The 15,103-nt window shown below is 42.8% G+C and overlaps 1 long non-coding RNA gene across 1 annotated transcript; it reads left to right on the forward strand.

The window, feature by feature from the left end:
* Window positions 1-658: 658 nt before the first annotated feature.
* Window positions 659-14,182, forward strand: LOC148326436 (uncharacterized). Its single transcript, XR_015846228.1, has 6 exons — window positions 659-792; window positions 2,744-2,802; window positions 5,109-5,258; window positions 8,113-8,248; window positions 13,268-13,392; window positions 13,476-14,182. It is a non-coding gene; the product is annotated as an uncharacterized LOC148326436 (long non-coding RNA).
* Window positions 14,183-15,103: the final 921 nt, after the last annotated feature.

A 15,103-nucleotide genomic window follows, 5' to 3' on the forward strand; every position in this document is an offset into this window, starting at 1 on the left:
TTCTCGTCATGTTGGAATTGTCACCTGAAAGTGGCTCTGGCGCTTCACCCAGCCTAGTTTATGAACTCGGTGGGCAAGATGTGCAGTTGTTTCGTTCACTGACATCTTTTAAGAATTGGGTGAATAAAAGATTTACTTTGTTGGTTGTTTCACACTCGATAGGTGGGCAGGCACTCCCGACTATTTGTATCATTTGTCTACGCGTCATTAAAAAGTCAATTTTCTCTAATATGTCTCTTGACTCGGTAACAAGTAACCTGACGTTAAAAATCACAACTTGACCAGTAGCCCGGAACGGATAATGTTCGCCTTAAGACGACACGCTCGAGCGCTTTCATCGTCATGGCAACGATGCTACTAGTGTGAAACAGTTTTTTTTTTTTTTTTTTTTTATTTATTTATTTTAATTGTGCAGAGCAAGAGCCTTGGGTTAGGGATATTTTGGAATTCGTGTGTTAGCTCAAAGTGCAAAGGGGCAAATGCGAGCAAGTCCAAGACAAACTGACGCACCCGGAGTTTTTGAATCGGCGCATGGACGACGACATCAGCCTTGTCAAAATTAAATTTAACCGACTAAACATATCTCTAATTGCTGTAATCCAGCTTGTTTTAAGATCTGTTTCTTTTTTCTTTCAGTCTTTGGAATGGGTGGAGTTTCCAGCGCTCACCAGATGGCCATCATCGTTAGTTGGCTTCTTAAGCGCCGGAGACGGAGGCCCTAGTCGCCGGAATATTATGTCGAGATGCCATTTTCACCGCTTATTTCTCCTATTTTGCGTCAATTGATTCCACGTAAGTAATTCCTGGCTCTTGCAATTTGCTTTAGTGATGGTGCGATGAAACTTCTTGAAGTTTTGAGGCTTTCCATGCAATTGGTTTGTCTCGTGTGTTGAAGCTTCAAAGGTGGTTCAAGCTCCTTTGGCGCCACCATGTGGACAAAAAGTATATCGACATGCAAGGAAGAGGTTTTCTTGTGCAAAGTTTTGATTAGGATTGTACTCATTATGACATGAAATTGATATGGGAAATGCATTCATGAGTTTTTATTGTTGTGGATAAAAAAAATGTACTCACAAAAAGTTTTCTCATTCATGTTTGTCCCCGAACGAAACCTGCTTGATAATATGTTATGTTAATGTTATTTGTTGGCCGTTTTTCGTATTAACCGCATGTGACTAAATCTGAGGCAATTATTGCTAAGTGATTGCCCTAATGTTTCTATGTTGTTGTTGTTGTATCCCATCTTTTTATAGTAACAATTCATCCAACCGGTTCATCTCTACTTGGACAAACCAAGTTGTCGTACTTTCAAAATGTTATTGCTTTTGTCGCATCTAAAATTGCAAAAAAAACATTCCTTGGCCGCTAATTTGTGGGTTTGTTAATGAATTGTCTCTGTAGCGCTAGATTAGTCGATATGCAATTTTTCACAGTTTTGTCTGACTCATGCAAAAAGCTTTCGTAACCATGACGATGGAGGCCGAGCTAGTGCATATGATGAGGCAACTCAGCATTGCCAACTTTGTGACGCAGTTGCTATAATTTTGCGACTGTTTATTTTCCTTATTTTTCAAATTATGAATAAGGCGCAACACATCCAGCAATTTTTTGTGACGATGATATGCTTCTCCGTCCAGACTGCAGATGCACGACCCATCACTGGCTCATTGCAACATCGCAATTTGGTCAAATTCTGCACGGTTCACAGGAATGTTTTCAGAAATGGCGTGATAAGAACAGATTTGCAGAACTTGGTTGTTTAATTTCACACTTGATTGGTGGGCAGGAACTCCCGAGACACAACTATTTGGACACAAACAATTACAAACGCACGTTTCCATAACGTGTCCCTTTTTTAAGTCAATTAAAACAAGGCAAAGTCTATAAAGTTGCCTTGGTTTTGATTGCTTGTTGTTTTTCATATGCAGTGCTTCTTCGGCTTTCACATCCTTCCCTCCGCCGTGTTATTTTTTAATTCACTTCAAAACAATTTGTCACCTCAGAGAAGAGTTAAACCAGTTGGAAATGCTTGAGAAAAGCCTCCGTGGTGAAATCGCGGATGCCGAGAAAACGGTCGCAGAAGCGGAGGAAGCGTGTGCCGTCGTGACCCGCCGTTTCCCTCAAATGGCGGCGTTGACGATGGCGGAAAATAATCGGGTATCAGATCAATGTGTGCGGTGGTAGCATGGTGGCCGAGTGGTTTTGCACGTCTGCCTCGCGGGTTTGAGGTTTGAGTTAGCTGGCTTCCTCCAACAAAGATTGTGCGCATTTGAGAATGCAAATAATTCTAAAACAAATTCACCATCATAATGTGTGTTTCTTTGGGGGGTCTTTTTTTGTATTTTTTTTGTTTTGTGTACCTCAGCTAAAAATCCCCAAATCGAGAAATTGCCCGCCAATCGCAGGGCACACACAAACGAACAACCATCCGCGCTCACACTCGTACATAGGAGCAATTTCGAGTTTCCAATCAACTTGCCATGCATGTTTTTGGAATGTGGGAGGAAACCGGAATACCCGGAGAAAAGCCACACAGGCACAGGGAGAACATTCAAACTCCACATAGGAAGGCCGGAGCCGGAATCGAACCCACGACCTTTGCACTGTGAGGCCTTTGCGCTAACCTGTCGGCCAATGTGCACCCTTGTACAATCAAACAATACAATTAAAAAAAAATCAAAAATCGTGCAATACCCACAAAACACCGCGACGTACTCAATTTTTTTTTTTTTTTTCCATCCAGGTCTTCTTTCCACGTGGAAGCATTTAGAAGGGACTCAGCTGCCGTCATAATGACCAAAGGTATGCTAAGGCAATTAAACACGTCACATATGCTTTCAAACACTGAAATGCCCCCCCCCCCCAAAAAAAAAAAATGAAATAGCCTGATTGTTTGTGGATTAGGACATTGCTGGTTGCAACGCTTCCCCCCTCAAGATGCCGACAAAAGAGCTGCGGGCAATTAAAGCTACAAGCCATGGTCAATCTTGTTTTAGTGCTTTTCCCACAAATGACAACTCCCAGTTGTTATAGTCTTTTGTCTGGATGTATTTGATGATGCGTGTCGCAGGGAGATGCGGCAAGGCTCACGCTGCTTGTTACCTGTGGGCCGCCGCCGACGCCGCTTTGGGATAAACATATCATTTGGATTTGGGATTTGAAAGACGCCGGGAATTGCAAGAGGAAAAGCCCCGTTCATTGGAAGGTTTTCATCGGCAGGATTATCAGCCCCCATCCAGAGCCCTCTTTGCTGATGGGGGTTTCACATGGCTTATCTAATGTGAAATCGCCATGTGGTATATAGTTTCATTAAACGGTGATCAAGAACGCATTAGTTCAAAACAAGAAAAGGCAATGGAGCTTAAGCCGGCACGCATCCAAGTGCGGCAACTTTAAGGAAGTTGTTGGTGTGCGACAATTTAAGAATTAGAAGTCGCACAGACACAACTCCCATTAGCCAGATAAGAGTTAGCCAAGCAAAGAAAAGGCTTTCGTCTTCGCACTTGACAAAATTTGATACCGCAACAATAGTCCCCGGCAAATACAAAGATGAGAGTCGGCCGCTAGGAGTCAATTGCTGACTTTAATCACGCAGTCTAAAATAAAACACACGTGATGTCTGCATTAGAATTTTTAACTCAAGTCCCATAGAAATAATCATTCCCACAGTTTCCATCTTTTATTTCTTTGGGGTGGTGAGTGAGCAGGATCCTATCCCAGTTGACAATCGGACTGGACCGGTCGCCTGCCACATAGAAATGTAGAATTGCTTATCTTAAAAATAATAAATAAATAAATCACCTAAATATGGTTATTCAATAAGCTATATATACTATAAGACGCTACTTTTTTCCTCATTTTTGAACCACGCAGCGTACAAAGGTGTGGTTTTTGTCTGTGGATTTTTCCTTCACCAGTAGTGGCGGTCTAGAGTTCAGAAAATACGCTAAATAAATCTCAATGTTTTTTTTTTGTTGTTTTTTTTTAAATGTTTGTGTATTTTCCGGACAATAAGCCGCAGCAGGTCCTTTGTGAGGAAAAAAAAAAATCCGAGCCACACCAGACTATAAGCCGCAGTTTTCTATGTTGTAAATAAAGTTGTTGACTGCATCTACAGGACAATTTTGTACTGTGAAATTGTTAAAAGTCCATTTTAACACAGCAACAACTGACAGTTAAGAATACTGAAAAGTTACTTAAAACATTGCCTGTAGCGGGAATGAATTTTTTAATGCAAGCTTCTTATAAGTTCGTATTCCGGGAAATGTTTTTCTCGTAATCAGAGCTACCTGCGTCACCGACTGGATCGTGTTCCACTTTGGAGGTTCCACTTCATTTTGCTCGCTCTTTAATGCACATATTTTGGTATTAGTAAAGTAAAGAATGCAAAGTGCCGACGCTATCAGTTTCTTACGCGCAACCAAGTGTAATTTGTTCCATTTACTTTTCACAACAGCGTCAGATGGGCTTTGTCAGAGCTGCGTGGAGTAATTAAACCCGAAATCAATGGCAGGCATTTGTCATGTTTACAGGCCCCCCCCCCCCTTTCTGCCAGGTTCAACTCATCACTGTTTGTTTTTCTTTTTTTTTCTTTCTTTTTTTTTTACACTGGAGGGGGGGGGGGCTCACTCCATTCTGTCTGCAGGTAAACTTTAAATATTTCGCGGCAACATGACACACTTGAGAGCGTTCCTGCATTGCTCTTCAATTATCCTTAATTAGAAGAACCATTTTACTGGATTGTAGACCAAATCTCACAAATCATATTTCCCGTCATCCGATGTGTATGGTCCACTTGTCTAATGCGTTTCGCATTTTTACACGCATTTGCATCTGCGCTGCCTCAGCGATTATTTAACTTTCTTCAAGTGAACTCAGGCAATATATTTCTTATTTAAAGAAAACTCTGGATGCAAAACATTTGGTCATTCCTAACTGACATACAAAAGAGGCTAGCGTGATTTAAAAAAAAAAAAAATCGTATTGATGGTGTCGAAAAATAAGTGAAAATGTATTTAAAAAAAAAAATACAAAAAACTCATTACTAATGCCTCTTAACCAGTTGAAATGCAAATATGATAAGACTCGAACAATTTGAATGTGTCTAGGATGCACTTGAAGTTGCGCTGAAGGAAAATGAGCAGCTGGCCAACGAGTACCAGCGTCTGCAAAAGCTCCTCATGGAAGCCAAACGAGAAGCCGTTCATGTGTTGAGGGAGAAAAATCACATGCAGAAATCGTTTGCTTTTTTCACACAGGTATGTTTTCATTACCTTTTGTGTTCTCTTTGATTGTGTTTTGTAATATTTGTTTGGAATTCTAATGATCCAATCAATGGCGTTGTGTGCAGATTACAGGTTAGAGTTGTAAATGATATATTAGTTGTAAATTGTAGTGGACTGACGTTTATTAAAATTTGGGCAAAGTCTGTTGCCTTACCTTCCGGGACCTCTCGAGGTGAAAAAGCAAACGGGCATCTTACTGCTGATTGGCTGCAACCCACTGCACAAGGAACCACTCAGACTGTGCTGTGGGCGGGCCAATTTGCTTCTGCACGCAGGGCCACCAGCACACCAAAATAATCCAGCTTTTAATTTATCGGCCTTGAACGTAAAAAAAACAAATAAAATCGGCAAAATGCCTAAATCGGCCAGAACGATAATCGATCTATCACTACTTTTAAGATGGTTTCAGCTCGGGAACAAGTAAAAGTCCTGCAGCTCCCATTGTCATTTTAGATGACATGCCTCTTTTTTTTTTTTTTTTTTTTTTTTTTCCATGACTGTTTTTCCACCAAAGCAAGCGGCAATTAGCCTACAACTCCAGGTCGGGCCCCACGTGCACACGCGTACGTGCGCGTGCGTTATCGGTACTAAAATAACATCAGAAGACGTCTTGATGGGCACAAGTGTTTCTCCCCCTGTTTAATCTTTATAGTTTCTGACACGATTTAACCGGCAAGAAATTGCACTTGACAGCTTTAATGTCAGGCTGGCTGTGCTCTCGCTGCAACGAGAAAATACACATTATTTGTTCCAAAAAACTGACTAATACCTTGACTTGAGCAATTCCTCATCTAACTGCATGAATGTTATCAAGTGCAAAATGCATGCAAAAATAAAATCCTGTGGACAGGATTTTCCACGCTCATGATCAAAGCCTGATTTCCTTTTACTCCGGCTTCAGCCCTCCACCGTTTTTGTTTGTCTCCACTCGACGCTCTTACAACAGAAGCCTCTTGGCTTCTTTGCGATATTGCTAAATTAAAATTTTTTTTTTCTATAACAAGCTTATGTCAACATGTAGATTCCGACCCATCCTATTTCAACACATTTACATACTATTTCCTGTTTGGGTTGTTTTACGAACATCACGCCAGAATTTCATGGCGCGCTTAGGTATGTACAGACGGCACTTTGCGCTTGCCTTTAATTGATTTGTTCTTGACTTGAGGCACTTCTTGTGTAACAGCCTTAACCATTGTTGGGATCAGAAAATCAGCGCCGCACATTCATCTGTTTGATATTCAGCGGAAGGCTGCAGTGGAAATAAAACAACATCTCAACAACACTGAGTGCCGTCAAGGTGAACCGGCGTCAATGAACCGTGATGCTGTCACAATACGACAAATTAACGTTGGACCAACACCGACAACGGAACAAAGAAGGCTTGAAAGGATCATTTACAATTCTACAAAACTGTGCGTTAACAAGCCGAACGAGACCTTCTGAAAATGGTGAAAGTCCGTCAATAAACTGGTTAGCACGTCCGCCTCCCAGTACAGAGGTGCAAGGTTTAATGTCGGGCTCTGGCCTTCTTTCGTCACCCGAGTGACTAAACACTTGGTTGCTATTTGTGTAAATTCCGTACTTGTGCATTACTAGGCAGTAACCATCGAGGGCGCTGTTGATTCAGTCTCCACAAGTTTACCGTCTAAAGCAGGTACGGCCAAAATACGGCCCGGGGGCCACATGTGGCCGTTCATCCTTTTAATCTAGCCCACTCAACTTGAAAAAATGAAATGACTAAACCTTGTTCATGTTTTATTTTCCCTGTAATTCTGGTGTGTCCCCACTAGGGGGTGCACTCTAAGACCGATACTTTGTTGTAATGCTTTTGTTCATTTTCATTTCAAATCACAACACGTTTTGGCTATATACTAAATGTATTTTTTTTTTATCAGCTGAGATGAGGTTACCAAAACACTTCATCCATCTACTCTCTTTCCGGCCCCTCTGTCAAATTTTAGAACCCGTTGTGGCCCATGAATCCAAAAGTTTGCCCACCCCTGGTCTAAAGAATATCCGAATAATCCTTAAAAAGGGTTGCAAATACCCAACCCCTAAATTCTATATCTAACGGCTCCTATTTAAAAAAAAAAAATAATAATTCTCCTACCGCCCATTGGCCAAGATATCATGTCTTTTGTTAGTTTCTTCGTACGCGTACGCTCGGCTTTCTTAACACTGTCCCCTAATCGGCCTTCATGTCATTGTCTTTCCTCGAGGATCTGATGACTTGGCTAATTCACTTCACTTCCCAACATTGGAGCACACATCGCCAGGCGATGAGAAGCTTTGTGGAAAGAGTAAAAGTGGAGGTGGCGAAGGGGGGGTGGGGGGGGGGTTGCAATGTCATCAATCACAATGGAAACCTCTTTTTGCGTGAAACTGTGTTCAAATAATAAAGCAAGCAGCATGCCTTTCCAAGAGGCTAGGAATAATTTCTGCCTTCGGTGGGGGGTTCATGGCTCCGTGTGTACGTGTAAAATATGTCTTGGGGGGGATTGGTATAAAGTTAAACTGGGTGAAGTCGAAATATTTTACTCATCAGCTTTGCAGTCACAGAGTTTGCCTCAGCTAGAACAAAACTGCTGAAGCATTTAGAGAAAATTAACCCCCCATCCTGGCAGCCAGATGTGACTGGATTCTGATGAGTGCACACGAGTGGGCAGAGAAACCAAGAGACTGTGAAATTCCTGTCAGGCCCGTGTACTGCAGAATGGGCTATTGACTGCTTTCTCTATTCCCCTCCATCATTCTTCTTGAACACTGCCATTAATTTCCTCTCCCTGCCTTACCAATTCCTTTTCTCGGCTTTCTCTCCCTCTAGCTCTCTTTGTTGCAGAAGAGGATGCACAAAGCTTTTGGTGAAATACTTCAGAGCACGCAGCCTCGCCAGCGAGGCTGAACTGGACCGCTGCCAGGCTCTTTGTCGACAATCCGACCAGAAAATAAAAACGGCCCAGGTACGACATTTGGGATGTCATGGGAGCATGTCCGGTAAAGTGCAAACTGTCGCCATCCACGACTTTTCGTTCAATCTTCATCTGAATGACAACCTGAAGATGATGCCGGGAAAAAAAATATATGTTTCCTATTATAAATAACATAACATCAGAACAATGTCGTGATAATACGTCTTAATGCTGCATTAAAAAAAAAAATACTTTTTTTCTCATTTTCTCCCACATATGCTATTTTTCTTTTAATTTTTATTGTTTTTCATCATTTTTTTGCAGCGGAGACTTTACTGTGTTGGCGACAGAGAATGATAGAGCTCCTCGATTATGCAAAAATAGTGCTGTATTTTCCGGACTATAAGGCGCGCCCCTGTAGAAGCTGCAGCAACTTTTTTTGGGGGAAAAAAAAAACAATCTACAAGCTGTACTTCAGTTTTCTAAGTTTTAAAAAATGAGTTGTTTACTGCATGTCCAGATTTTGTACTGTGAATGCACTTAAAGGTACATAAAACACGGCAACAACTTTGCTCATTTGAACCCAACAGACCCAAGATAAAAAATAAATAAATCAAGATCTACCTATCATATTTTCTGAACTATAGAGCACCCCTAGTGGTGAAAGGAAAAGCCGCACCGTTGTATTAGCCACACGGCTGAAAATCGAGGAAAAAAGGTAGCAGCTTATCGTGCGGAAAATATGGGAATCACAATTATTCAAATGTATTTATCGTGAAATTTTTAAACAGAAGACAAATGAATTTTTGGGAAAAAGTCCCATTATTAAAGTTCCTTTTGAAGCAAGCAAAATGTATTTAAAAAAATGAAAAATATTATTTAAAATTTAAAAAAGGTGCAAAATCAATTCAAATATGGTTTCCTTCCATATTAAACACACTCACTTTGTATTGTGAATGGTCACTTTGATTTAAATGAAGCGTCGACAACCTTGGATTCTGAATGTTTTGCGTAGATGAATGATGATCAAGTTTTATTTCGAATGAACGAAGTGTCTATGCCGGTCAAAAATCAGGTGATTAAAGTTGCGATTTAACTGAGAACCGCACTGCTTTTAATTAAATAAATAAATAAAGTCATTATCTATACGCCACTGACCCGGTGTGTCGGACATAAGCCCACGTTACATAAAAGGAGAAATTTTTGGCAGCCCAACGAGCCCTCCGTCTCTCATGCGGACGAGTCGGTGCGGATTCCGCAAGGTTGAGACGGTGAGGCTCCTCAATTAGAGCGTAATCAGCGTCTCATCGGTGCTGTGATGTGAGCTGAGGTCACAGCGGACGGAGGGACAGTGATGGATCATTTTTGTCCGCCGTTACTGCGCCTTCGCTCGCTTACCTGAACCTCTTAAAGGGCCGATTCACTCGCGATGCTGTCGTTGGCGTTCATCCAACGCGAGCTGATCAATCAGATATTCGCTGACGCAATCATTTGATTACACATTTTCCGGGGGACCTCCTCGTGAAAACGCCATCAAGTGCTTTTCACGCCACGCGCCACAGATTGCTGACATGCTTTTTGATGGGTCCAGTCCGGACATTTCACAGGGTTGCCATGTCTCATTGGCCGAGCCTCCCAATGCACCCCCAACCCCCCTTACACACGCACACTCCCCACCCCCGGCACAGCTCGAGGCGGGGTGGGGAGGAGCTATCAGCGGGCTGCAGAGTGTGAAGGACAAAAGAGCCGGTGTATTCAAGCGTACCGCACCGTCACCCGTCACAGCTCAGCGCGGGACCCATCAGAGCAGGCAGCACTCACTTTCGCTCCTTGTGTGGAGTGGCCAAGCCTCCCAAAAGTAGAGAAATTCAAGCACTGTCCGAATATTTAAAAATTGGGGCACAGTTGCTAATAGCTTTTAATTGAGTGCGATATATTTTCGCCATTTGCCAGTTTGCAAGTCACAAATCAATACGAGTAAGCCCGACCGAATCCTGCCGGGGCTCTTTCGGATCCATCATGTCCACTTGACCTCGCGAGCCAGGCCGCGGGAAGGTCAGGCTACGGCGAGCTCCAATGCGGTTCTGCCGGAAAGGAGCTTGAAGGGAAGGATGCTGGCAGACCTCAGGGGCTGTTGATGCGGTGCTGGTGGTTATGTGGGGGGAGGGAAAGGGGGCGCGGTGGGGGGGGGGGGGGGGGGTGTGCAGCGGGCTGTCAGCCTGCTACATTACAGCCGGAACTGGCAGTTCAGCTTTGTGTTGCGTGGGGTTTACACCAGGGATGGCATAATTGACAATGGCTAACAGCGGAGAGCAGCGCGCCGTCTTGTTGAATGGCCGGTAATGATTGGACCAGACGCCCACCGGCCCAGTCCCGGGAGACAGTCATCCAAGATCCTGTTTCTGATATAATTGTTAGTCAGAGAATTTCTGCATGGCTGCGCCGGCTCACATTCCCAAGCTGGTTGACGGTGCCAGGCAGTTTAATAGAAAAACTGCATGCTGAGAACAGAAGCGCGCTGAACCCGAGCTTGGTTGACCAAGAGTCTCTTATTTCGGAATAAGAATCCCACTGCGAGCGGGGACTTTATTCCAAAATGGACTCGCCTTCGTTTTAATAATTGTCAATTCGAAGAGGAGGCGCCGTCACAGGAAATGGAGCTCAGCGTCCATCGCCGCTAACGACCCGGACAAATAATCCAGCCTGACCAAGTCCATGTCTTCAGCTCGAGATGTTCACCTGCACCAGACAACTTACTTACCCTCGCACGCTTCACTATCCACCCCCCCCCCCCCCCCTCTCCCGCCTCTTCTCGTCTTTTACTCGCTGCAGATCCATAACAATGAAACAGGTGACTTTCATGCTGCTGTCAGGACTGATCTAATTTTAGCTGGGTGAATGATTGCAATTGGCTTTGCCTCATCAGATAATTAATCTATGTCACCATTAATTGGAAAAGAGAATAATTACAGGCCGTGTTGACAGAAATTCTACGCTTCTCCACATTCCGAGATCTAATTACAACTAGTGAAAGCCGGTGACCTTAACTAGCGCTTAGCACACCTTGACCACCACGTGAGCGTCCGGCGTGCGTGCCGGATCCGGAGATGGCGTTTTGATTCCCCCCCCAACGTCACTTGGAGTGCTGTCTCCCTCAATCACTTTTCAATATTCAATCTTAATTTTGTGGAAGTTTAGCATTTTCAATGAGCTGGAGATGAATGATTAATGAATAAATTTGAATGCTTCATTTTGTCCACGGATCATTAGTTAAGTCCTTTGTGGGAAGGACCTGAGAAAGGAGTGAAAATTATTGAGACATTAGCCTCAAGCAATCCAGGGGTAAATAGTATGCACAAAAAAAAAAAAAAATGTTGCTTCCGCGCTAAGGGGAAGAATAGGAAAAAAAAAGCCTGAGGAAAGATTATTTCAAATTGAAATATTAACTGAATTGCATTGAAAAATCTTTTTTTTTTTTTGTCACTCGCATCATGCTGATGATGCATGCTCCATTTTAAAAGTTCAATGTTCCTGAATAAATAATACATGCCAAAACGCAAGCCAACCCATTAATTATTTACATCCATCAAAATAGGAACGATAAATAATAAAAATGATGCATGAATACAAATGTAGTTTTTTTTTAATGTTTTTGGGAAGTGTGCCGCTTTCAGGATGGCTCGACCGGACGGACGGACGCGTTGCTCCCATCGTGTTTGTCCGCGGCCGCCTAATTGAGATCCCGGGAGGGGGCAGTGTGGACACAACAACAAAAATTTCAATATCAAAAAAAAAAAGTCATCGTTGTCAAAGGGACAATATGTTTGAAACAAAGTTTGTGTTCTCTACGCACTGAAATCTTCCCAAACTTTAACTTGGATGAGATTGTAACACGAAATCCCTAACGTTGACCTTTAAAAATCGTTCCTGCCGTACATTGACAAACGATCTGACCGTTTTCTAGAATGCTTATCGTGTTCATATCTGACTTCTGACAATCAAAGGAGACGGACGACCATTCACATTCGCGCCGTCTCCGAGCAGATCGACAAATGACATTTAGCGCCTTTCCTTAAACAGTGGCATTCGGTAATTAGTCACCAGCTGCGTAATCCACTTAAGACATAAAAACGCCTCCCCTAAATGGACACCTCCCATCCCATTTGGGGGGGGGGGGGCATCGATAGATCTTTCACTTGTAGGCAATTAGTTGACTTGATGAGGCCATTTGAACTTTGTTGCTAACCTGAACAGCAGCACCTCCGCCAGGCCGCTAAACAAACTGAAATGTGGAGCGCAACCGAACTGAAAAATCATGAATTTGAATAAAAGTCTCGTCAGCAATTCTGACCTGCACACCTGCCGACGCTTGCGCACAAACCAACTCGTTGCAACGAGAAGAACTGCGACTTTTGCTCTTCTTGTAAGGAAATAACGTTTTGAGGCTGCATATGTCCTGTAACTGTATTCTCTTTTATTTTTTATTTTTTTTGGGGGGGGGGGATTGAGCCTCAAACAACATATTGAGATTGAAAGAGAGGATGGCCAGCATTCTTTGACTGCTTCATTTTGCCTGACAGAGACTCTCCACGCTTTGCTTTTTTAACCATAATTAGATAGGAAAGTCCAGCTGCATGGTGGACGACGGGTTAGCACGATGGCCTCACAGTGCCGAGGTTGTGGGTTCGATTCCGGCTCCGGCCTTCCTGTGTGGAGTTTGCATGTTCTCCCCGTGCCTGCGTGGGTTTTCTCCGGGTCGTCGGGTCTCCTCCCACATTCCGAAAACCTGCATGGCAGGTTGATTGGACACTCGAAATTGCCCCTAGGTGTGTTTGTAAGCCCTGTGATTGGCTGGCAACCAGTTCAGGGTGTACCCAAATAGTTGCTGCGGCTTATATGCGGGTGTGCCTTATAGCCCAGAAAATGACAAATATGGAACTTATTGTTTTCTTCTTTTTTGTTACCGATTGTATGATGGCTTCCCCCTTCTGCAGTTTAGTAAATACACACTTCTGCGTGCAATCGTATGTTTTTTTTTTTTTACGTTCTTGTGTCTCCCCTGAATTATAGGAAGTTACAACTCGCTGTCATCACGAGAAAGCACACACACCTAAATGCGTCTGAAACACCGATGTGGACACTCCTATTTGCGCTTCGCGGTTTGTTGTGACAAGGATGCAGAAGTCTCACTGCGGGTTTGTATTCTGTGATATATCAAAGTGTTTCTCTGGCGTTCTATCGCGGCATCCTTTCTAAAAAAAAAAAATCTGATTTACAGGCAGCATTTGAGCGTGGCGCCGCCATGCAGACGACGGGCCCGTTTCGCGCCGATTCACCCCAGCGATCGCTTTTAGTCATCAGCGGCAAGCCGTGTGAATCGGAGCGTGGCTCTCAGCCTAACGAAAACTCTCTGCTTTGAGGTCTTTTTGAAAACAGGGAAATGGAGGTGTCCTCTCTGACCAGGCCGCCTTTTGTTCCCGAGCCAGAGAGCACAGTTGAGCTACCGAGGCGACGGAGAACTGCGAAAGAATGTGAGTGGAGAAGAGAGATGCTACTGTGTCTAAAATATCAATGAGGAAGATTCTGACAAAGTTTTGGTTCACACCAATGATGAGCGAAATATACACGACTTCACAAATATTCAGGCTGTGTTGAATTTAAGAGGATGCGAACAATTAAGCAGCCATTGAAACATTGGGTCAAAACATTTAATCATGTTGATCATGGAAATGTTATCAAATGTAATTTAAAGCCACCGTTTGTAGATAGTGAATTCAGTGAATTTTTTTATTTATTTTTTGGGGAATTTGTGATTTGTTATTAAATAGATTGTAAAAGAAAATTGCTGACCTGTTAAAAGGCCGAGAACTTTGCGGTTTGGTTATTGCCGTTTCTGCCTCTTGCGTGGTTTTCATTTGTGACCATAACTTCATTTTTGTGAGTTTACCTCAATATGTCAAGAGTTTCTTGTTTTTTTTCATTCCTTCTAAGTCAGACTAGTCAAAAAAAAATATATATATATTTTTTAGATAATATTTAAAAGAGTTCAGTGGAATAAAAATAAATAAGTAAAAATGTTACGGCTATTAGTCTATAAAAAAAACAACATGTATTTATTTATTTATTTTTGCTTTTTTTTTTAAAGGTAAATTTGTTTTACAAAAAAAAATCGAGACAATGAACATTTACACTTGTTGCCACCGAAATCGTAGTTCGTGGGTGCGTTGGGAACTACGCTCCACCCGATCGTAATTTCAAAACGTTGTTCAAATGTACTGTTGGGTTATTCAGAGTCCCCGAAAACAAAACAAACAAAAAGGAGTACCGGAGCACAGTGCATCTGATAGTTTAAGGAAAGTAAACAGCAGAAGCACGAGCTTCTGATTGTAAGCCACGTTGGGAAATGAATGTGAGCGGTCTGCGCTCTGTAGCACCATTCTTCTTCCTCTCGTCCTCGAAATGGAAAATGAAGAGGAACTTCCGCTTTAAGTAAAAGAACGGTCGTCATGGCAACAAGCTCAGCGTTTCTACAACAGAGATTTATTCTTAACGTAGCATTTTAAAAGATGCATGAATGAAGTGTAACAAATGTTTATAAGGGTGGGAACCATGTGGGTTGTATCTGAATGGCTTAATAGAAACGTAAATCGTCCTCCTCTATTTCTTGCGGGGGACATGGCTACCTTTCAAAGATTATCTGGCACAATTGCGAGTTAGTTAAAACTAGGCCCATCTCTACAACTACAACGCGCTGCTAGCTAGCTAGCTAGCTAGCAAGCTACGCCCCCACAAAAGTGCATCTTCTCTCTATGCCACAATTTACTCAACAGCTCAGTGGATTTATTTGAATCTCGCGTCCCCCAAGTGGGAAAGCTATGGCGAGGACGACCGCACTGTGACCATCCG

The sequence above is a fragment of the Idiotropiscis lumnitzeri genome, chromosome 12 (assembly GCF_059441095.1).
Source record: "Idiotropiscis lumnitzeri isolate Australia: NSW breed Sydney's pygmy pipehorse chromosome 12, RoL_Ilum_1.0, whole genome shotgun sequence".
Lineage (NCBI taxonomy): Eukaryota > Metazoa > Chordata > Actinopteri > Syngnathiformes > Syngnathidae > Idiotropiscis > Idiotropiscis lumnitzeri.